Source organism: Malus sylvestris, chromosome 11 (assembly GCF_916048215.2).
Source record: "Malus sylvestris chromosome 11, drMalSylv7.2, whole genome shotgun sequence".
Classification (NCBI taxonomy): Eukaryota; Viridiplantae; Streptophyta; class Magnoliopsida; order Rosales; family Rosaceae; genus Malus; species Malus sylvestris.
Window position 1 is genome coordinate 34,964,776 of NC_062270.1, and position 25,179 is coordinate 34,989,954.

General features: G+C 36.0%; 1 pseudogene; it reads left to right on the forward strand.

Moving 5' to 3' along the window:
- Positions 1 to 5,759: 5,759 nt before the first annotated feature.
- Positions 5,760 to 25,179, forward strand: part of LOC126590439 (UDP-glycosyltransferase 79B9-like) — a 29,272-nt pseudogene continuing 9,852 nt past the window's right edge.

Consider the following 25,179-nt stretch of genomic DNA (forward strand, 5'->3'; position numbering starts at 1 on the left):
TCTCAAACCCATGCTAAAATTTTAGGCTAAATGCCAAATGCTATTTCTGGGCCAAATACCCCCCAGCTTCCCCCCGGGCTAAATGCGAAATGTTTATCGGAATTTAAATTTTTTTAGATTAAAATGTTCATAAAATTAATTTACAATAATCTACATATTTATTTTTAAAAAAAATTGATTTAAGAAAAAAATTTAGGCTAATTTCATTTTTTAATAATTCCGGGCTAAAATTTTAGGGTAGAAGGGTTGGAGCAGAAAAGATGTTTCTGGGCTAAAAGCTAAATTTTCCGGGCTAAAAAATTTGGCTTTTAGCCCAAGGGTTGGAGATGGTCTGAGTGGTGTGGCTTTTGTGATTTGGTTATGGGCATAAATGTAGGGGAACCAATGCCTAGCTTTAGGCGTTGCACTGTTTGGACTTTTGGGCAAATGGTGCCAGCGTTTCAAACACGGTGACATAATAGACTTAATTTGCTTATTAATTAGACATATGTTGATTTTATTTTTTAAATTAAGGGATCGGTTCCTGACACTTCTCTTAGTATCAATACCATAGTAACACATGGTTGTAGATTTGAGATCGACAATAATATATTTTAAAATATAAATTTGATGAACAGATACTGAAATTTTATTTTAATATTCAGAATAATAAATATCACTGAATCAAAGATAATCGCATGATATAGATTGAATATTCCAAAGCATGAACATGGCTCCATTTTCGTGGTTAATGCGCTGGGATCGGATGTACCCCACGTGCACTCGATTATTTTTTACTATTTTCAGTATCTGGCATGGGCCACATGGCTTGATTTGATCAACCTAATTCCGAGTCTCCTCATCCTCACCAGAGATTTTTCAGTTCCGAGTCTCCTTATCCTTATGAGAGATTTTTCAATGTGGTTGACATATGAAATAGTACATCACGTATCATTATATAAATGTTAAGATTTGTGTGTTAAAAATTTAATTGGATTTTGGAGTGGAGGTCACAGTTTGGAGTTAAGAGTGCGTGGCAAACTCAAGACTCGTTCGTTTTGGTAATCGGGTGAGAATCATTTTGTGAATTTGAGAGAAATTTGAGGGAATCTTCTCCGGGTTTTCGAGTTCATTACTCATTTGGTTTAGGATATATAATTTGTGGAATTTGGGTTGTGAGAGTTAAACATTTTTTTTTAATCTCCGTTTGTTTAGTGAAAATTTTCGCCGTGTGTATGTAGTCTTTACGCCGAACCACGTTAATTTCATGTGATCTTAGTTGGAGAGTGTTTGTTTCTTCAATTTCGCTTCCAACATTAATATTTGGTACTTTATTAGAATTCATTTCTGTTTGAGCATAAAGCACAACATTTATCAAGTCACTTATTAAGAACTCGTTAAGATAACGAGTTTAACACGATATGATTTGTTAAGATAACAGATATGACATAAAGATGACACGAACACAACAAATACAATCATTTTGTTAAATCTAGTGACATTACCTCTTTCCTTTTTTGTTTTTGTCTCTCTGACTCTCAATGGGTTCCAATGTTTTACCGGTAATCTTGTCATTGTATGTCTGAGTAGTGAGATGTTTATTGCCAAACACTTTTGTCATAATATTGTTTTTGCCAAAGAAATCTTGTGATACAATAGAAAGAGAAGCGCTCAGTTGTTTAAAGATCCTGTGGCCCCACTCAATCGACTGCACATAAAGATAAATGTACAGATAGATTTCTCACTCTCCATTTATTGTTGGTCCCTTTTGGGACCTCGGCCTGACAGAATGACAAAACCAAATGATTCTCCCTTCGCCCCGCACCTTCTTTCAAATGGACCTGGATTGTCTACCCTTTCGTTCCATCTACTTTTCATCATCTTTTATTTCTGTGGTTATGGTTAAGTCATGTTAACGTTTTATATTTCCATTACTTTTTGTCTTATTATTTTTATAAAAAAATTAATATAAAATGTTGACGTGGCTTAACCATGACCACATAAATAGAAGATGATGGAAAGGGTATGGAACGGGGGAGGGTAGACAATCCAGGTCCATTTGAGAGAAGGTGCGGGGCGAAGGGAGAATCATTTGGTTTTGTCATTCTATCAGGTCGAGGTCCCAAAAGGGACCAACAATAAATGGAGAGACAAAAAGTAATGGGAATATAAAATGTTGACGTGGCTTAACCGTGACAACAGAAATAGGAGAAGATGGGAAGGGTATGGGATGGGGAGGGCAGACAATCCATGTCCCTCTCAAATTGTGATCTTTCAAATAATGAAGGGACTGATCAATTTTATTTGATAACAAAGAATAAAGAGAAATATTAAGGAGACTCTCTTAAAATGAGATTTTTTTTAAAAAATATTTAAATTTGTTTTTTAGTTTAATGTTAATTTACTTGTCATAATTATAAAACATTAAGAAACATGAGATGATATAGAATTATACTTTTGAGAAAGACTTCTTAGCCCTTCTTAACAATAAATAAATAAAGTAGATATCAACTAAATTGCATTAGCATATTTTAAGAAAAAAAATTTCTATGTTAAAAAACTTACCATATTGAGATTATTTGGTCAATTAATAGCAAGGATTCTCATTGGTCATTTCATTTCATACCTATTTTACACTATTTTTATTTTGTCAGTTACCATTTTTTCTAATTTAATGTCGCCGTGTTCTATTTTATCAAAATAGTGCTCGTAAATGGTGCTTCGTGATCATGAGGTAATTGGAGCCGTAATGTTTTTATTTGCATTGTCTAAATAAAAGCATAACGTTTTTTTCTATCTCGCGATTTTTTTTTTGAGAAGTTTTTACCCTAACACGATCTTGCAACATTAAATGCATTAGTTTTTATGAATTTTCCTCCTTCAGAGTCTTACAACATTTGTGATTGTTATTTTGTAATTTTAAACTTTCTGCAAGTACCCTCCGCCTCTAAGTTCTTCCTTTCATGAACGTTGAATGGTATGCAAATACAACAAAACCTTGATATGTCCAAATCAACGTTGAATGGTTGGCAAGGCAAGAAATGGAAACTTGCATTATTTGTAGAAGAGAGAAAACCGAAGGAAAAAAAAAAACTTGCATAACAATCTCTTCATGTTGACAGCTAAAGAGTTTAGATAATGTTATTCACACACCCATTTTTATTTCTTACGTATCCTTGTTAAATTTTGTCCATTGATATTCTTCAATTCATTTTCATCCGATGATCGAAAATTAAGAGAAATGTATGAGAAGTAAAAATGAATGTGTAGATAGCACAACCTAAGAGTTTTTGACCTCATGAAACTATATATTGATGGTATAAGCTTGTTATTACTGTATCAAATAGCTATATGGTATATAATTATTAGAGAGACGGGTTAAATGTCCACTTCCAACAACACTAATATTGTCCCTAACTTAGTAATTACCACCTACATAATCCGTCAGGTATGCAGTTTTATCACAAAAGACATCGGTATTAGTTAGAATAAAGTTAAGATATTTAAACTCTTATTTTCTTAGAAATACGGTCGATGTGAGATATTTTAACATATAAAACGTCGGATTCGGTAAGGTCATCGATTTGGACTAACCTTCATTGCTGTAGAGAAGTACAAACCAATCATACAAAGTAACTTCAAATCTTCTGTCAGACATAATTTTGTACCACCGACATATGCTATAGTTTTATACGAGGTGTTGCTATGTACTTTTCTTCTTTTTCATATCAAGTGGGCAATCACTCAGTACAATTTGTAAGAGCAAGTCCACCCATAGACATTGCTCGGGGGACAGGGGAGAGGAAAGCGCCCGAGGCCCTGTGAACTTGCTCCAGCGTTGAAGGAGCCCGAGCGGAGGTGAGGCCCGAGCTCCGGGCCTGTGAAGAGTTGACAGTCCGAGAGCCCGAGTGGGTGTGACGCCAGCGTTGGCGTCTGACCTTTTTTTTTTTTTTTTTGGTCAGGCGCGTGCACCCTACTCGCGCGTGGGGGCGCGTCACCTGACCATTTTTCAGAAAAGTTAGCAGACTTTTCAGACATAAAAGTTACCGTTCGGAAGCCACGTGGCTTCCCACAGTCCGTTCGATCTCAACGGCTCTTTAATTTGGACCGTTGGATCTCAACGGTAAAAAAAATAAAAAAAATCTTATTTAATATCAACCGTTCGATCTGAGATCAACGGTCGATATTAATATGCTTTATAAATAAAAAAATAGTTTTAAAATTAAGAAAAGTTACTGTTGTGACACGTGGCACAATCTGGAGTGTTGGAATTCATTTTTTTTTTTAAATCCAATTGCAGAGATTAATTATTTGAATAAAAAAGTTTAAAAATTGTAAAAAATCCGAAAAAATATCTGAATTTTTTTTTTAAAAATGTTTCTACTTTTCTATAAATACATTCTCATTATCATCTACTTTACACCACAATTTCATATTTTCTCAACTACTTTCAATCACATTCCTATATTTCTCTCAAAGTTTCAATCCAATTTTTTTTCAACAAAATGACTACTGATGCAGGTACGAATTGGACGCTTCTTGAAGATGTTGCATTGTGTACTAGCTGGGTTGAAGTTACTCATAGTTCGCGTACGGGTAATGAGATGCAGTTGCGAGAAATGTGGAGTCTTATTCATACTAATTATCTTGAAAAAATGGGTGGGAGTAGAACCAAAGAATCGATGTCTAGTTGTTGGAAATTACTTAGCCAATCGTTTAGTATTTGGAGAGACGCCTTGGCACAAGCTAGTAGTAATCTTCGAAGTGGGGAAAATTACATGGATCATGTAACAATATATTATTTATTTGTTTGTACTATACCCAAATTTACATTTTAATTATTTGTTTGTATTATTTATTTGTTACATACTTTAATTATAATTATTTGTTTGTATTATTTATTTGTTACATACTTTGATTATAATTTTTTGTTTGTATTATTTATTTGTTTCCTACTTTAATTATAATTATTTGTTTGTATTATTTATTTGTTACCTACTTTAATTATAATTATTTGTTTGTATTATTTATTTGTTACATACTTTGATTATAATTTTTTGTTTGTATTATTTATTTGTTTCCTACTTTAATTATAATTATTTGTTTGTATTATTTATTTGTTACCTACTTTAATTATAATTATTTGTTTGTATTATTTATTTGTTACATGCTTTGATTATAATTTTTTGTTTGTATTATTTATTTGTTTCCTACTTTAATTATAATCATTTCTTTGTATTATTTATTTGTTACCTACTTTAATTATAATTATTTGTTTGTATTATTAATTTTTACATACTTTGATTATAATTTTTTGTTTGTATTATTTATTTGTTACCTACTTTAATTATATTTATTTGTTTGTATTATTTATTTGTTACCTACTTTGATTATAATTATTTCTTCTCCCCCATTGTGTAGCTAATTCAAGCACAAGCTTGGTATGGTGCCAAAACCAAAAGTAAAAATAAATCATTCAATCGTTGGGAATGTTGGAATATTGTCAAAGATTGTCCTAAATTCAGAGTTGTGCCTGTCGGTCCATAAGTTGTCATGAACAGCACCCCACTACACTCTACACCTGATAATGACTCGCATGAAGATGATGCAGAAGAAGTGCCCAAAACTCCCATCCCTGAACAAGTGTCAGGTTCGCCCGTTATCCAATTAGGCCTCAAGGTAAGAAGGCTTCAAAGAGAAAAGGAAGTGCTTCCAAGCATGATTATGCAAAGTACATGGAGGAACTTACTCGCCATAGTGAATTGACTTTGGCGCGGGAAATGGCGAAATTTGAGGCTGATAAGGCTGGAGAGGAGGCAAAAGTTGCACCTGTTGAGAGAGAATTTCGAGCTAATCAGAGAGAAAGAGAGATACTTAGGCAAGAAAGGGAACTGGTTAGAGAAGAAATAATGGCTCAACGAGATCGTGAGATTATGAACATGCCTTTAGAAGGGAAGTCTCCAAATTCTAAATATTTTTGGAAGTTGGAGAAAGAGGATGTGGTGCGTAGGAGGCGTGCAAGAGAAGTGAGAGCAAGAGGAGATGGTCCTAGCACGACAAGAGAAAATCATCCTAGCACCACAAATTGGTTAAGTGATGATGATTAGAATACTTTTTGTAATCGGAGCCCATAGTTTTCCAATCACCTTCGGTTGTAATTTATTATTTATTGAATTGAGTATTTTATGTTGTTTTAAATTTATTGAATTTAGTACTTTATTTAAAGTGAGAATAAATTTATTTAATATGGTAATATATTTATACTATAAGAGAATCTTTATTCAAATGACATAAACACACCAAATAAAATTACATAAACACACCAAATAATAAAAACCTCACTAAAATGAACTAAAATAAAATACACCAAATAAAATTACATAAACACACCAAATAATAAAAACCTCACTAAATGAACTAAAATAAAACACACCACAAACCAAATAATAAAAAACACACTAAATAAACTTAATTATCTTCAGGTTGTTTCAACGCCCACTGGTGCTCTATCAAGTCATTTTGCCGGGCATTGTGCATGTCTGGTCTTTGAAATGCAGTATATCGTTGAATGACCCTTTCATTGTAACGTCCATCCATTTCTAATGGCTCATGTTGCATGGGCTCATCGGTGGCGTTATGAGCACAATATATACGTGTTCTTGAATTGTTCATCGTGTCTGCCTCATATTCATCAACGGCTTAATAATCGTACTCATCTTCCACAATCATGTTATGAAGAATGATGCACGTCATCATGATGGATCGAAACGACTCTACATCAAACAATCTGGCAACACCTCTGACGATCGCCGAGCGAGCTTGGAGGATACCGAAACAACGCTCCACATCCTTCCTGCACCTCTCTTGACATCTTGCCAAGTGTTTTTTCTTTGCACTTCGCGGACGTGGCACTGTTTTGACAAATGTTGACCACCTTGGGTAAATGCCGTCAGCTAGGTAGTATGGCCCGTCGTACATACGTCCGTTGACCTCATATGTGACTTTTGGTGCCTTTCCTTACAGGAAATCGTTGAACACTGGGGATTAGGTAAAGACGTTGAGGTCATTTTGAGCTCCCGGAACCCCGAAAAAGGCGTGCCAAATCCATGTATCAAAAGATGCCACTGCTTCCAAAATGATACTTTTTGCTCATTTTCTGTCTCCATAAGCGCCTTGCCATGCACTTGGACAGTTTTTCCATGTCCAATGCATACAATCAATGTTCCTAATCATCCCAGGATAACCTCGCATCTCGGCCTTCTTCAGAAGCCTTTTTAAGTCCATGTGAGTAGGTTTCCGGAGGTACTCAGCAGTGTAGATAGATTCGATTGCTTCGCAAAACCTCATCAAGGACTCAAGAATGGTTGATTTCCCCATCCTTGCTATCTCATTCACTTGGTCTGTAGCTGCTCCATACGCAAGCATCCGCAGCGCAGCATTAATTTTTTGCTTGGGAAGGAAACCCATAGCACCACAAGCATCATTCTTTTGCACAAAGTAAGAATCATGGTTGTAAACAGCAATCATGATTTTCTTGAACAAATGTCGTTCCATTCTAAAACGACGTCTGAAGTATGTATCAGGAAATGCACTATTATGGACAGCATAATCGTCCAACAGCTCATCACCTCGTTGTTGCCTGCTTCTATTAAGGTTTCTGGAATGGATGGGCCTGCATATATGAGCCACAACTTGGATGACTCGACGAGAATATGAGTCTCTGGCCATTCTTGCTTCGTCATCTCTCATTCTCCGCTCCTGATCCTCTTCCTTCTCATTTTGGGCTATATGGAGATTGAACATTCCTTCAGATTGGTTAAACAATTCTTCCTCTTCTTAATCGATTTCCCACATCATGCTTGAAGAAGAAGACATTGTAAGTAGAAACTATGAATAATGATACAGATTTTGATTTGGTGAAGAAGGAAGCAAAAACTATGAATAATGATAGAGATATTGAGAAAATTGGTGTGAGATTTAAAAGGATGGATGATGGATTATATGGAGGATTCTGAAATGATTAGGTTGTAGATAGTGCCACGTGGCATGCCGTCATTCGTTAAAAATCTGATCGAAATCTATCCTAAAAGATTCTGAAAAGATAATGACACGTGACACGACGACATTGGATAAAAATCTTATCGAAATCCATCACCAATAATTATTTTTTCGGATAATGACACGTGGCGCAACGAGAACGATTTAAAATCTGATTGAAATCTATCCTCAAAAATTCTGAAAAGATAACGACACGTGGCACGATGACATTGGATAAAAATCTTATCGAAATCTATGACCAATAATAGTCGTTTTGGGTAAATGACACTTGGCACAACGAGAACGATTTAAAATATCTTATCCGAAATTACAAAAAAAATTATTTAGTATTATTTTGTAAAAAAAATTAATAAATATTTTATTGCCTATTGCCATGACTATTCAAGTGCAAGGGTGGAGATGCAAAAGGCAGTTACTCTTTACATGGTGGATTAAATAGTGGATTGCCCGGTGGGAGGGCTCCAAGGGTGGAGTTGCTCTAATGGCTCATTAGTGAGATGCTGAGGGCTTGTAGAGGTGAAGGACAATGATTAACAATCCTTTTGCCCTCACTAAAGGGTTCAAACAATGGAAAAGGGTCTTCGGATCCTTTTTGTGGGGATTTGAAGGATCAATCAATCATGTCCGTTCATCGTATATCGTACGATTAGTTTTCGTTAAGTACTATTTATATTTAATTTTAAATTTAAAAAGATTTCTGACTGTATGATATACAATAGCCAGACATGATTGATGGAGCTCTTGGATCCCCACAAGGAGGATTCGAGGAAAAGATCATTTTCCTCAAACAATAATTAACTGGACAGAAGTAGGCAGAGAGATGAGGTAAAATAGTGGTTTCTGAGATCTGAAATTCTGAATGATTTTATGAATCACCTATACGATTATATTTTACTACGTCAGTATTTTATAAAACTATTTTTCATATTTATACAGGAAGCATTGTAACATGTGATAATTAAATACACAAACAGTGATGAAATCTATGAAACGTGGCTGACTGTAGATTTAGTTAGGATCGTTGTTTGGGGATTTGGATCCCATTCGGATTAAAATTGTGGAGATCCTAGAGATCCTCACATCTTAACCATTTATTGTATATCATGTAGTCAGAAATTATGTGACTTTATTTATTTAAAATTAAACACAAATAGTAACTGACGAAAACTGGCCGCATAATGCATGATGAACGGCTAGGATGTGAGGAACCCTAAGATCCTCACAAAGATGATTCGGAGAAGATCCTCATCCAATGATTGGTACATATCCTTCGTCCTGTATTTCATGCAATTATTTTATGATAATATTAAGGACTCAATCAGGAGGAGTAAGGAACACATTGTTATTGTTGTTATTATTATTAGCAATAGACTAGTATATAGCATGTGTTTATTAAAATTTTGAAAATAACATTTACAAAGAGAGAAAATATAAAATAGTCGCTAAGAAGTCACTACTATCAATTTCAAATCTCAAACACTAAAGTGAGGAATTATGCTAATTTCAGAGACTATTTTGGTTAAAAAGCCATGATTATATTCCTCGCTACTTTTAGTTTGGTTTTTTTTGTTAACTGGGTTAATTTGATCTTGGAAAAATTAGCATGCGGTCCCTTGTTTCTAATGTTCATTGATTGAGACATTATTAGTTTTTAGATTTTGGTCAAAGTTCCTATTATTAATGTATATAATGAATTACATGTCAGTGACATCATTTTAAAAAATAAAAATTATTAATTGATTTAGGGTTTTAATACTCAAATTTTTACTAAATTCCTAATTAATTTTCAATTCAAATCATTTCCAAAATATAAAAAATAAAATTAGAATAAGTTTGTACTCATTAATGTTTTTATAAAAAATTTCAATTTTTTTAATCTTATATGTACCCATTCAAATACCAATTTGTTATTTGTAAAATGTACCTATTTTTTTTTTATATAAAATTCATTCAATCTTTTTTCTTATCCATTTTTTAAACTTATATGGGTACATTCTATTTCATTGATTTGAGAATGTATCCATTTCAAGTTAATAGAAGAAATTTAATAATGTTATTATGTGACGACCCGTCCCTAATTTTCCTATGTAATTTCTACCCGAGTATGTGTATTGACGGTTATGCCCTTAGTGGTGAACGACTTGGACGTGTTTATTTCCTCCTTATTTATTTTATCGTCTTTGTAAATAAATTGTGCACGTTATTATGGGACTGCGTAGATTTTATCAGTGTGAAAACACTATTCCGGATAGATTTTCGATTTCCTTTCTGTACAAAATCTAAAACCCTATCCCTAGCCTTCTATTTAGGCTATCCCGTGCACTCCACCAATCCCATCCATTCCCTCATTTCTGTCCACTAATTAGAAAAGAGAAAATGGGACTCTCTCTCTCTTCATTCTCTCTCTCCTGTATACTCTCTTTCTCTGCAAACCCCTTGAACGAACCCTAAACCTCTCAGATCGAACCCAAAAACCACTCCATTGTACTCCTCTCATCCTCACGATCACAACCATGTTCTTGAAACCCGGAATGGACGAGTTTTCAACTTCGAACTCGTGAGGTTCGAACTTAGTGATCTGAGTTCATCAGATTTCAGGCCGAGTTAAGGAGTTCTGAAGGTAGAGGAAGCCTTCCCACAACTCCCTGAGGCCTCTAGGACATTTTTGAAGAAGTTTGGACGTCGAAACAACCGAGTTTCGAGGAGTTCACTTTTGGCAGGAACTTTCGAGGCGTTTTCCGACGACTTCTGTCCACTTTTTGGACTCCAAACAGGTATAACGCGATTCTACTCTCCATGAGCTTCAAATCCATATAAAGTTTGTCGAAAATGGTTGAAAAATGAAGAAGTTATGTAACTTTGAAAATTTCCCAGAAATCAGGTGAAAATCGAGTTGTAGACGGCGGCGACGGCGAGGACCATCGGAGAAGGTGATGGAATATTTCGTCAGAGTTGACGGAACATTCCTGACGGCGTTAGGTAGCGTCATTAACTTCTATTAGCATTTAAAGGAATATTCCGTGGAATATTCCTGATCACGTCAAGCTAGCTGATGGCGCTGGCCTGCGTATGGGGGGGCACGTCTGGCCGTGCCATTGCCAGCGCGTGAAGGGTCAAAATTTTTTTCTAAAAAATTGGGGATGTTCGTGACGTCGAGTAAGTCACGGTGGTATATTTAAACCCTAGGTTTGAGCAAACTATGGGGGTTTTATGTAGGTTTATGTAAATGTGCTTTAATTAATTCAAAATTAGTTATTTCACATATAGGGGAAACGTATCCCAAGGATGTTCGAGGCTAAGCTAGGCTCGGGGACTACGACCCAGCGACGTACTTGTGAGTGGGCAGTTTATTTTTATATCTATACGTATTTATAGTTTCCAGAATTGCATAAATACATCACTTTACGTTTATATTGCCAAATAGTTGATAAATGCGACATAATTGTGATAAATACTGCTATATGGTTGAGATATTACTGTCATGACATTCATACATATTTGTACGTGCTCATCTTGCTGCATCGGTGTTAGTACTCATCAGGGCCAGGGCTAGTCCTTCACGTGTATGATCATATCGCACCCTTCGCTCATCTTGGATCCAAGTCCTGTCGGGTAGATTGCATTAGGCAATCCGACTTGTATGTGACCGTTCTTCTACACCAGCCTTCACATGATCGTAATACTAGATCATATTGATTACACCTAGTCTTGTTCGTGTCAGAAATTATCTGTTCGAACTCGTGTATCAGCCTAGATGGATGAGCACTTAGCTATACTTGATTATCACATGATTATATTATTGTGGCATTTGATACATCATGACTTGGCATGTTTCTGGTTATAATACTATTATAATGCTGTTAATTTATTATTTACATACATACGTAGTATGTTTTAAGGAAACTATACTTGTTTTACTACGAGGGGTTAGTACATTAAAAAATAAAGGATTTCGCATAAGCATTGTTTTGCTGACCCACCTAAATTTTTTTTTTGCCCCTCCAGGACCTAGATAGATGTACTCTTTATGGCACTCGAGGAATCTCGGCAGTTCTGATATTCCCTTCTGTTTAGATGTACGAACTCGCACTGTTGTGTAATAAGTGTACTTTATTTACTTTGACTACTCTTCTGTAGTCTCACTGTCTATTATGCTCTGAATAATTGTAGTGGGTTCATTTCACGATTGCGCACTCTTTCACTATTTAGTATAATTTGTTCTAATTAGTTTTAAATTTATTCACTTTACATCACTTACCCTTATGGTTACGTTACCTCACGGTGATGGCCAGCATGCTTCGACCTTTCCAGGTCTGAGCGTGTCATATTAAGCCTAATATATATATATATATATATTTTTTTTTTTTTGAAAAATGTACCAATGTTTTGGTGCAATAATTTTTTTAGTTAGTATTGATGAATGTACCCATGTGTGTGTGTGACAAATCGTCCCTACTTTTATGATTTTAATAATTTTAAAAGAGTGAATGGACGAAAATGCCCTTGAGGTGAAATTGTTGACCTTCATTGACTGTCAATTCGTGACGCGAATGGGCTATTATTTTACCATATTCTCAAAGTACTCGACGGTACGAACACATGGACGCAAATGGACCTTAGTTCCGAGTTAGAACGGAGAAGTTACTAGCCTCGGAAGTAATGAGACATTTTAGACATGTGGACTTACTATTAGTAGTAAGTCTCTATAATTAGTTAGCTGAGTTAGGAAGTTTCCATTTGTGGAAACTAACCCAAAAGCCTAGAAACCCCAACCCAATTCGCGACCCAATTGATACCTGCAACCTCCCATTTTCTTACGCTGATTCGGGCCAACTATGGTGGATTTTTTCGACGCAACCAATACCATCTTGAAGCTCTCACTCCCCTCTACAAAACCCAACCAAGAACCACCTTGATTAACCACTGTACGTGGCAGTGTGAGGCCACAAAACTCGATGAAAACCAATGGTGCTCCGGCCACCCTTTTCCTTTTTCTGGTGAATCGGCAAAGCGATGGCCAATTCAACCACTTGGGTTTTGTAGCCCATCATCCCAGGAGTAAATCCTGATCAACTTTGACCCTGTTGGACCTCTGTAGATGATGAATTGACACGGGGAAGCTTTGGGCACCCATCAAATTTATCGGCAAATTTACCATTTTCCGTCAACTTTGGCTAGCGGGCTGACGCTGCCTTTTTAAGTTAAATTTGATGCTTTGATTTCAATTTGATAACCGTTTGATATAGTTCGATAGTTTGAACCTAGTATGGAATACTACACCACTTGACTATTTTATTATTCGACAATCCGACAATTGGATCATCACCAAACCTTAATATGTTCTAGTACGTAATATTTGAGAACCATAGGAACTGACGGATTGGGAATCCGACGTATGGATCTTTCCAAATTGAATTTCTAGGTTTGTAAAACTAACGTTGATAGCAACTTAATTCTAACAATTGGCAGAGATCCGACCGTTGGATCGTAAAGAAGTTTTAGTATGTTGTTCTAGAAGCATAGTGTGGACTATAGGAAGTTACGGATCGGAAAACCATGGGTAGATGTTCCAGGTTAACTTGTATAGGTTTGTGAACCTCACCTTTGATAGAGACTTGACTTTTGGACATTATGTTACGAATTGATCTCAAATATTAAAATCAATGTTACTAGAGACTATGTAGGGCTTATTGGGCCTATATTGATTAATGAGTTATCCCAGATAATATATACATCGATTGACTTTTTGTAAAATTTGATGGGGACCCTCCTTAGCGTATTTCGATGTGCTAATTCCGACTCTGCCGTCCATTTTCCGAAATTCGACCGTTTTAAGATCGTTCCTTTATTAGCCGTACTTTGTACGAAAATGCGTAATTTCATTAGCACGTTATATTTACCTAAATGGTTTCCTTTCTAGGCAAAATGCATCGCAAGGACACTCGATGCTACAAGGCGGTTCGACTCGGTGACATGATCTTTGAGTGGATCTTTTCTTTATATATACTAGCAGAGAACACACACTTGTGTGAACAACTTCTCTTAATAAGTGCATATTTTTTTAATATTACATAATTACTGTTTTGTCCTCCTTATGTAAATATTGTGTATCAAAAGTGAGGGTAAAATTGGAAAAATAGGGATATGATTGTTATTTTGTCAAAAGGTACAAAATTACTATTTTGCCCTCCTTTTGTCAATAGTGTGTATCAAAAGTGAGGGCAAAATAGGAAAAAAATGGGGAAAAAGTTGACAAGGAGGGTTTTCTTAATAATAGTATGTATATATATATTGGTTACTTTCCATATATACAAGCATTAATAAATTCTTTATATGATTGCCATGATTAAATTGATGTTTATAAGAAATACCTTATTGTTGGGAAATGATGAAATAATCCTATGGGATGCATAGGTATGCTTACTATAAGGAGTTGCCTTGATTATATTTATGGCCATGAATAGTACGATATTGATTATAATTGTTGAATGGCTGTGGCATGACTATATTGATGTTATCTGCTTATCGTTTGTTGCACTGGTGTTGGTACTCGCCTAGGCTCGGGCCAGTCTTTTACGTGTATGTGCACATCGTACCGTACACTCACTTTGGATCCATTGTAGGTGCCAGTCCTGTCGCACAACTTGCCATAGGCAACTTCGACTCGTATGTGCTACGCATAACGCTAGTCTTCACGTGATTGTAGTACTATAGCATATATTATTATTACACCCAATCCTGTTCATGTCAGAATACCTCTACATGAACTCGTGTGTCAGCATGTGTCGATGAGCACCCGATATGATATATTGCTTATGTGAGATTTTTTGATAATGGATGTCATGCCCTTATTTACGAGATATTGTGTCGTAATGAATTCTTGAGATGTTGCAGGCTACGGTAAGTATTTTCTTACTATACATAGTATGTATATTTTGGAAACTATACTGATTTTACAGCGAGGGGTTATTATGTTTTCGAAAAGGTTTTTACAAAGATTTGTTTCTAGGCCCACTCAACCTTGTTTTTCGCCCCTCCAGGTTTTATTGTAGAGCTTACATGTCGACGAGGATTCTTGGCAAATCTTGGTGTAGACAATTACTTTCGATGATATAATTCTCACCCTATCTTACTGAAATATGAAAGGCTAACGCAAGTATGAAATTGTCACAAAATTAAACTTTAGGTTAAAAGTGGGACGAAAAAAACTTTAGGTTTAAAGGTTGGAATTTCACGATAGTAAATTGAGGACTACCCTATATTTAAATATTTTCCTAAAGTTGTTTGTGACAATGCTTTATTTTTTAGAGTTGATGTCATATCTTTGAATTTGCGGGTACGTAATACCTTGTCAAGGTGTACACCTCATTGTCAAAGTCAAAGTGCTTCTAACTTCATGTTTACAGCTTCTCGGCATGAAATTTTCGTATGCTTTTAGAGATTAGCTGCCTCTTTTTTCTTGGGTAATGTTAAAGAGACTAAATTTGAAGACAAAATTTGTAAACCAAATAAGGATTGTTCATGATTGGATGCTTTTAGAGATTGGTTGCTTCTTTTTCCTTGGGTAATGCCTCTCTCATTCCATACAACAATGCCAATGCCTCTCACCATCTCGTCTCTTAGCTCTGCCCCATCCACATTTACTCCGTACATCACTTCCCGTCTAGGTCTAACCATAGTTCCTTCCCTCCGAGCTTTGAATAGTGATCGAATCATATTTATATATATTTTTACTTCAAATTCACTCGTCTTTTCTTAGTTAATTCCTTATATTTTTGAACTATTTACGTTATTTTTGTGTTTATAGGATTTGTTATGCAAAGAAAATAAAAATGGCACAAATGAGTTTTAAATAATAAATTCGTCAAAAAGTAAGATTTGTTTTAGTTTAAGTATTAATTCTTATCCCTTCCACCTTTAGTTTAAAATAAGTAATTGATCCAAGTTTTATATTTTGTTATGCATACACACACATATAAATAGACACACACACGTTGTTCTCTACTTTTGATATAGTAAATATGCATGCAGGTGCTTTTCGAGCTGGAGGTGTGAGGAAGAAAAGGAGCACTTGGGGATCAGAAAAGAGAAAAATAATAAAAAGCTTTGCAGAGTGTGGTAGGTGAAAGGCACAGAAGGAATAAAAAAACTGCACTTGCAGCATTAGTGTGGTGGGTGAGGCATTAGCCTCGAGAGAGAAAAGAATAAACAAGACCTTGCAGCCTTGGAGTAGGGGGAACGAAATAAGCTGCCTTTGGCAGCAGATAGCAGGGAGAATGGGGAGAGATAGAAGGGAGGACGCTGCTTTGGCAGCGTGAGAAACCAAGAGGAGAGCAGAGGCTGCCATTTGGCAGCTTGAGCCTTGACTGACGGGAACTGGGGAGAGACACGGGCTGCCACGGGGCAGCGTGCGGAGAAGAAAAGAAGGGAAGCAAGTCAGGGACTTGCCAGGCAGAAACGAGAAAGGAAAGAAGCTCAGAGGGGAAGCTGCAGGAAAGGAGAGGGCGCCAGCGAGGCGCAGTTCACACGGGCACGAACGCAGCAGATCACCTTCTTTCGGTTTAATCTTTCCAAACTTCTATTTTATTTTTGTTTTAATAATGTGTAATTAAATTTATTTTGGCTAGAGGTTAATTCAAAGCCATGAATATATTTCTAATATGAATTGATTACCTTCAGTTGTGATTTCTGAGTTGTGATTTAATTTGCTTAACTGCTTGATTGATAACTTATTTTTGTATGTCGATTAAGAATGCATACTTAATTTACATGCATGAATTTGATGCTAGAATATAAGTGAATTTCACCTAATCGTTATGAACTTATATTCACAAGTAGTAAAGGTTGCTAGTCACAATCACGTTAAGTAAATTCTTGGCATAAGTTTCATGCAAATCATAGTAACGAGTGCCTCGTCAATGCTTATGTTTTTCATAGAACTTAATGATTCTTGCTTGTATCTCTATTATGCAATTCATGTAGGGAACTTGTAGGGAATGTTTTGGGTTGTCGTATGCAATCATCCAACCCAATAACTTGTGGAAAAACTGAAGGTTAATTAGTGCAATTCACGGTTAATTTGGGGCGTTGAGATTTACAATTTATTGAAAGAACAACTGAAAAATCAATTTAGGTTGCATATGTGTCATGTGTGGAGAAGAACCCTCTAGCTAGTCCGTCACCTATCCTTTCACCTTAATTTCATGTTTTTGTCAATTCTGTAATTTATTTAAGTTTAATTTACTTTTCATCAAAACCAAACCCCCCATTATTAAATTATATTATTTAGTTAGTTTTCATTGTTGTTAGTCTTTTAATTCAATTTCCGTCCATTTCAGTTCCTAGTGTCTAATTTGATTATTTTCATTATTTTGAGTCATTCTAAGTGTGTTTCGAGTTATTAGAGTTTTTAGCCTAGTTTTGTGTCCTTGAGTTTTGTTTAATATTTTTAAATTAATTTAGAATAGATTAGCAATCCCTCCTAATCCCCGGCCTAGAACGATACCCTACTTACATCTATAGTACAATTGTCAAAAAGAGGGTTTAATTTGTGTGCTTATATTATTCGCATCAAATTTTGGTGCCGTTGCCGGGGATTAGCAACTTTGCTAATCCTTTAATTTTTGTTTTTGTTTATGTTTATATTGGTGTTTGTGTATTTTACTTTTGATATTTGATTTATTTTTCTTTCTTTGATTTTAGGTTCAAATGGAGCCGAGGGAAATTTAAAGGAAAGATGCGTCCGGCTAAAGACGTTAAATCAAGCGCTTCTTGGGAGGCAACCCAAGCATTCAACGAAGGGAGACTTTGGAATCACTAACCCAATCAGCTTTGCATTCTTCCACCCTTATCTTTACTGCTTTCATTTTGTTTTGTTTAGTTAGTTGTGTTATTTGGTTGATTTCTGTGAGTTTGTGTTATTTAGTTTAAGTGTGGGGGAAGGTTAACCAAAGTCTCTTTACATTAATTTACATATATAAAAAAAAAAAAAAAACAAAACAAAAAATACATAAAAAATAAATAAATAAAAAAATAAAATAAAATAAAAAAAAGTACAAATATTTTACAATGATGTAAACTAATAGTATTCATTGGTCGGGTGGTGCTTCAGTAGTAGGCGGGGCTTCAGCAGTCGGCGGGGCCACAGAAGGAGGAGGCGGCAGAGGTTGATCAGTTGGAGCTTCACTACGCGGTGCCGCTCCAAAAGACGAAGGCAGATGTTGTTGGAACAAACCCACAAACCTCCGATGATCAAGTAAAATTTGACCATCGGTGTCCTGCATCTGGTCAATCTTCCTCTTCATGCTGGTGGCATAGCTGTGTGCGAGCTTGTGCAATTCTTTATTCTCATGCTTGAGCCCTTTAATCTCTTGTTTGAGACTCTGTATTTCAGCCACCAACGACTCAACATGACGTGTTCGAGCATATAGGCGTTGGGCCATGTTGGACACAGAACTCGCACACTGCACGCTAAGAGCCAGAGACTCCTTAACCGCCAATTCATCAGACCGTCTAGCGAGCAGTCTGTTATCTCTGGGAGTGACAAGGTTCCGGGCCACCACCGCAGCGGTCATGTCATTTTTTATCACCGAATCCCCCACGGTAAGAGGACCGGTAGGAGATATGAAGGATGGGCGCCATATGTTGTCTGGTGAAGGCGGAGCTGCCTCTTCACCAAGGTTTAAGTCAAAACGACGATCGGAAGGGCCAGACATTTTTCAGAGGTGGTGAAGAAAGAAAAGAGTCGGACAGATCAAGATTAAACAAGTGCAAGAAGGGAGTGTTTACAGGAGGGAGCTCAAGTGTGTTGTGGAACAAAATTAACGCCTCTATAAAAAGAAGAAATCAAATAGGCGCTCCTCAGAAATTGAAGAGGCGTCATCTCGCAAATCGAAGAGTCGGGGCTCCGTTCTCAAACGCCTGATTCTTTTCTCAAAAGAGGAGTTTCCTTTCTCAAAAGCCGGATTCTTTTCTCAAAAGAGGCGTTTCATTTCTTAAAGGCTGGGCTTGCTCAGAAACCACGAGCCGAACCCCGGATTTCAAAAGATCAATTTGTCCAGACATGTTGTCACTCGTCACATGCAACCGGTAGCTTTGCGGAAATCACGGGCAGTTTGTCGAAGCACCAATTCAGAAATCAAAGAGGGAAATTCAACAGTCAAAGACACGCTAGCTTTCTCAAAAGCTGGGCTTCAACCCACGGGCAAATCTTCTTTTCCTGATTTATCCGCACGTGTCACATGCTACCTCTACAATCGACGATGCTCAGAGCTCGATGCGCCGATTCCAGATATCAATGAAGAATCTGCTTTGCGGAAATCACGAATAGCTGGTCAAAAAAAAAAAAAAATTTATGGTGAAGTGGGAAAGCACGTTCCACTGTTCTTCTACTCGTGTCGGTAACCCTGGGTTAATTGAACAGTACCTCTACCAGCCATTAAGAAAATTCTTTAAATGTTAAACTTCATTGCAAAGTAGCCTCACTCAAAACTTCTTCATCTCCGAGAATGCATTCCAAAAGAATCCTCCTAAGTTACTCAGTGTTCCTCATTCCTTGGGATACTCTTGCGAACAACCCATTCAAAGCAAAAGTATTTCATATCATAAAGGTTGAAAGCAAGAGTATCTCATATCATGCTTTCTCCATGTCCTTCTCCTTGTCTTTGTTTTCCGACAAGGAGAAAGAGAGTAATCAGCCAGCATTTGGTATCAATCTTCCGATCTGGAGCCAACTGCCTGGAACCCCTTCCTGATTGCTTACCTAGCCTTGCTCTCGAGTACTCATCTTCTTCATCTTATGCTTCCGTTTTGTCTACCACATCTACTTGGGGGACAAGTAAGGGAGGTGAAAATGAGACCTCGAAGCATGGGGAGACAATTTTCCAATTCATCCTCAGCTAGGGAAGGAGAAAGAAAGCAAGAGGTGGGCACTTGGAAAGATTGAAGAAAGAATCAGACCAAAACAGCTACCTTGTGCCTGCCCGCCATGCAGAGGAAACAAGCAGAGAAGAATGCAGCTTGTACAATCAAACCAGCACAAGGAGTCCGAGTTGAAGAACTCGAGAAGCTTCAACAACATTTGGAGGGCACCTTCGCCAAAGAGCAAAGCCTCGCAGTACAATAGCATAAAATCATCACTTGCAAGTGAAAAGCTAAGTGTCACCCTGTTCAAGAGGAAAGCTGTGGAAAGTCAACAAGCACGACCAATGATTACTTATTAGTTTTATTCATTATCTTTTATCGTAATTTTCAATTTTTCGTTTGCAATTTTTTTTAATTAATTTTCTTGCGTTACTTAACTGAATTATTTCTTTTCTTTGCAGGAACTTTTGGTTCTTTCCACCCTTGAAGTTGATTGCAGAATTTTAGCTTGGAGGGTCATCGCTTGATTTTACTGCAAACTAGGGAAGTTTTCAGTCCAATTGCTTTATTTTGTTTCTTATTATTTATTTATTTTATTTTTATTTGCATTATAGTGTTTTCTGACATTGGGGACAATGTCCAGTTTAAGTGTGGGGGTAGACATCTCTAGAATTTCATTTGTTTCTGTGTTGTTGTTTTTTTTTTGTTTTCTTTAAAAAAAAAAAAAAATATATATATATATAATAAAAAATAAATAAAAAATAAAAAAATCGGAAAATTTAAAAATCCAAAAATATTGTCTTGTTTCCCTTATTGTTTTGAATTAGATTTTTGTTAGTTTCCCGACCCAATGATATAATTGGATCAAATTTGAACCATGATCATCAAGAACTTAGTTAACATGTGTTTTGTGAAATTCCTAATTCTCTTGTTAGTTTTGTATATGTTTGACCATCTTTGAAAAATCAAATGCACATAGCCTTGTTAATGTGAAACTAAAGTATGAATTAAAGTGTCATATGTGAATTTAGTGACCATATTCATCCTATGTGAGTTTTTGAGCCGATTGAAAGTGTGTGCATTTTTCATACACTCCTATTCTTTCATGTGTGATGAACTTATGTGAGATACATCTCTAGAACTTGCGTAACGATCTTTCGAAATGTTTATCATTGATTGCATGAACTTGGAAATGATAGAGGCATTAGGTTTACCATTATGGCCCAAATAACCATGTTTCCCAAAGAAAAATGATATCATTAGATTGCCAATTTGAGCCGTCTTTGTTGAGCTTTTTATTTCTTATCACCAGATATGTCTACCCTTATACCTGAAACATTTTTTCCTTACCCTTTCCAAGCAAGCTAGTGAGCAATGTGAGATTGTCTTATGAGAAATGTTTGTGAAGTACTTTGAAGGTGTTTGGCAAAAGAATAAGTGTGGGGGTATTTCATGTTTGTATTTAGTTGTGATTGAAAAAAAAAAAAAAAAAAAAAAAAAAGATTGTATACGAAGAAAATAAAAAGTTTTTAAAGTTTCAGTTTAAGGGTGTGATTGAAGGTTTCAGAAGAATCGTTGGAGAGCTTGAGTTCTTATAAATCTAAACAAAAGAATTGCTTGCAATGTAGCTTGGAACTTGTGTTTTCCTATTCTTTCGTTTCAATAACCCTATCCCTAAGCCTCATTATATCCAATAAAAGTCCTCTTGATTTAAGTTTTGCAATTATGACTGTGGAGAAGTGATCTTTATGCAAGCTTATGGTAGAAATTTCACATTTGTTTCTTTGAGCGAAACACATTAAAACTAAACACATGTGTGATTGAGTGCATATCCCGTGAGAAGGTCGCTAGTTTGCATATGATGATTTTAAAAATAAAAACTTGAAATTGCATTAGCATGGCTATCTCACACACTACACTTCAATGATGATTTAAAGATTACTGCTAATATTTGAATGAGGAAGATGAACTTGGATTAGTTTGTTGGTGTTAGCTATGGTTCTTGATGATTTGTTTTCTCGAATGAAATTCTATGAGGGTCACATAGGGAGAAACTAATGTTTTTCATGTTAGTACTTTTTCATGTTTTCTTTGTTTTGCTCGAGGACTAGCAAAAGCTAAGTATGGGGGTATTTGATCGGATCATATTTATATATATTTTTACTTCAAATTCACTCGTCTTTTCTTAGTTAATTCCTTATATTTTTGAACTATTTACGTTATTTTTGTGTTTATAGGATTTGTTATGCAAAGAAAATAAAAATGGCACAAATGAGTTTTAAATAATAAATTCGTCAAAAAGTAAGATTTGTTTTAGTTTAAGTATTAATTCTTATCCCTTCCACCTTTAGTTTAAAATAAGTAATTGATCCAAGTTTTATATTTTGTTATGCATACACACACATATAAATAGACACACACACGTTGTTCTCTACTTTTGATATAGTAAATATGCATGCAGGTGCTTTTCGAGCTGGAGGTGTGAGGAAGAAAATGAGCACTTGGGGATCAGAAAAGAGAAAAATAATAAAAAGCTTTGCAGAGTGTGGTAGGTGAAAGGCACAGAAGGAATAAAAAAACTGCACTTGCAGCATTAGTGTGGTGGGTGAGGCATTAGCCTCGGGAGAGAAAAGAATAAACAAGACCTTGCAGCCTTGGAGTAGGGGGAACGAAATAAGCTGCCTTTGGCAGCAGATAGCAGGGAGAATGGGGAGAGATAGAAGGGAGGACGCTGCTTTGGCAGCGTGAGAAACCAAGAGGAGAGCAGAGGCTGCCATTTGGCAGCTTGAGCCTTGACTGACGGGAACTGGGGAGAGACACGGGCTGCCACGGGGCAGCGTGCGGAGAAGAAAAGAAGGGAAGCAAGTCAGGGACTTGCCAGGCAGAAACGAGAAAGGAAAGAAGCTCAGAGGGGAAGCTGCAGGAAAGGAGAGGGCGCCAGCGAGGCGCAGTTCACACGGGCACGAACGCAGCAGATCACCTTCTTTCGGTTTAATCTTTCCAAACTTCTATTTTATTTTTGTTTTAATAATGTGTAATTAAATTTATTTTGGCTAGAGGTTAATTCAAAGCCATGAATATATTTCTAATATGAATTGATTACCTTCAGTTGTGATTTCTGAGTTGTGATTTAATTTGCTTAACTGCTTGATTGATAACTTATTTTTGTATGTCGATTAAGAATGCATACTTAATTTACATGCATGAATTTGATGCTAGAATATAAGTGAATTTCACCTAATCGTTATGAACTTATATTCACAAGTAGTAAAGGTTGCTAGTCACAATCACGTTAAGTAAATTCTTGGCATAAGTTTCATGCAAATCATAGTAACGAGTGCCTCGTCAATGCTTATGTTTTTCATAGAACTTAATGATTCTTGCTTGTATCTCTATTATGCAATTCATGTAGGGAACTTGTAGGGAATGTTTTGGGTTGTCGTATGCAATCATCCAACCCAATAACTTGTGGAAAAACTGAAGGTTAATTAGTGCAATTCACGGTTAATTTGGGGCGTTGAGATTTACAATTTATTGAAAGAACAACTGAAAAATCAATTTAGGTTGCATATGTGTCATGTGTGGAGAAGAACCCTCTAGCTAGTCCGTCACCTATCCTTTCACCTTAATTTCATGTTTTTGTCAATTCTGTAATTTATTTAAGTTTAATTTACTTTTCATCAAAACCAAACCCCCCATTATTAAATTATATTATTTAGTTAGTTTTCATTGTTGTTAGTCTTTTAATTCAATTTCCGTCCATTTCAGTTCCTAGTGTCTAATTTGATTATTTTCATTATTTTGAGTCATTCTAAGTGTGTTTCGAGTTATTAGAGTTTTTAGCCTAGTTTTGTGTCCTTGAGTCTTGTTTAATATTTTTAAATTAATTTAGAATAGATTAGCAATCCCTCCTAATCCCCGGCCTAGAACGATACCCTACTTACATCTATACTACAATTGTCAAAAAGAGGGTTTAATTTGTGTGCTTATATTATTCGCATCAAATAGCAGTTGGGAACGTGCATTAACATTTTTCAACTCTAGCTAATATCCCTCTCGCTTGTGCAAAAACATCATCATTAGTGTTAAACATGTGTTTCTTGGTAGAAAGAGCATTCTCTTCTCAGACCTTGATTGCATTGTTTGAACAAGGAGGCAACTCTACTTTTGGAAAGATTTTTCAGTGTGACCGGTACACGGGGTATAGTATACCACGTGTTGCTATACAAATGGTGAGATATGTGTGTTAAAAAGTTAATAACTTAAAAAATAAAATTTCCCACCACTTCTATAAAAACACATGGTGTACTCGTGTTCTGGTTACAATGAAAAATTTCTCCTACTTTTGACAGTGTACCTACCATATATCAATTGGAACTAGATCCCCTCCGGACCCAAAGGAACCGAGCCCAAGGATCAAATGATTCGGGCCTTTGAATTTTGATCCAACGGCTACAAACAGATGGCTCCTCTAAAACTAATAATAATTGTAGTTGTTGGATCAAATTTCAATGGTTTAGATCATTTGATCATTGAGCTTAGTTCCCTTGGGTTTGGATGGGATTCGGTTCCATATCAACTTATCCTCTGTCTTTTGAGAATTGATAACTCAACGACATTTGCAATATCGATCGCTTCCCTTTCCTGGTCCCAAAAGCATCCATGTAATAGGTCTCCACTCCAAGCCCAAGAGTCAGAAACTATTAGACCATCTCCAACCCTGGACTAAAACCTAAAATTTTTAGCTCAGAAAATTTAGGTTTTAACCCAGAAACCTTTTTTCTGCTCCAACCCTTCTGGCCTAAATTTTTTAGCCCGAGGTTATTAAATAATAAATTTGCGCTAATTTTTTTAAGTAATTAAAAAAAATATGTGCACTATCCTAATTTAATTTTATAAACATTTTAACCTAAAAATATTTACAGTCTGATAAATATTGAAAACTCACTAAATTTGGGTGAATTTTGAGTTAATTAATTTTAGCTGTTAGATTTAAATTTGGGTTGTTAGATCTTTTTTATACCGTTGTATTTGATAATATTAGATATTAGCCGTTGAATTCAATGAAATTATAAATATAAAACAAAAACATTAACCAAATTAAATGTGGACCGTTGGATAACCAATGGCCCGTTTGAATTTCAACTGTTGATCATCCAAAAGAACCGTTGGCTCACTTTTCTTGGCCGACATTTGTTGAACACACCCATGTGGGTGGGGTTGCCTTTTGCAGCAATGATAAATGCTGGAGCAATACTGGAGCGCGTCCTTCATGTCGTG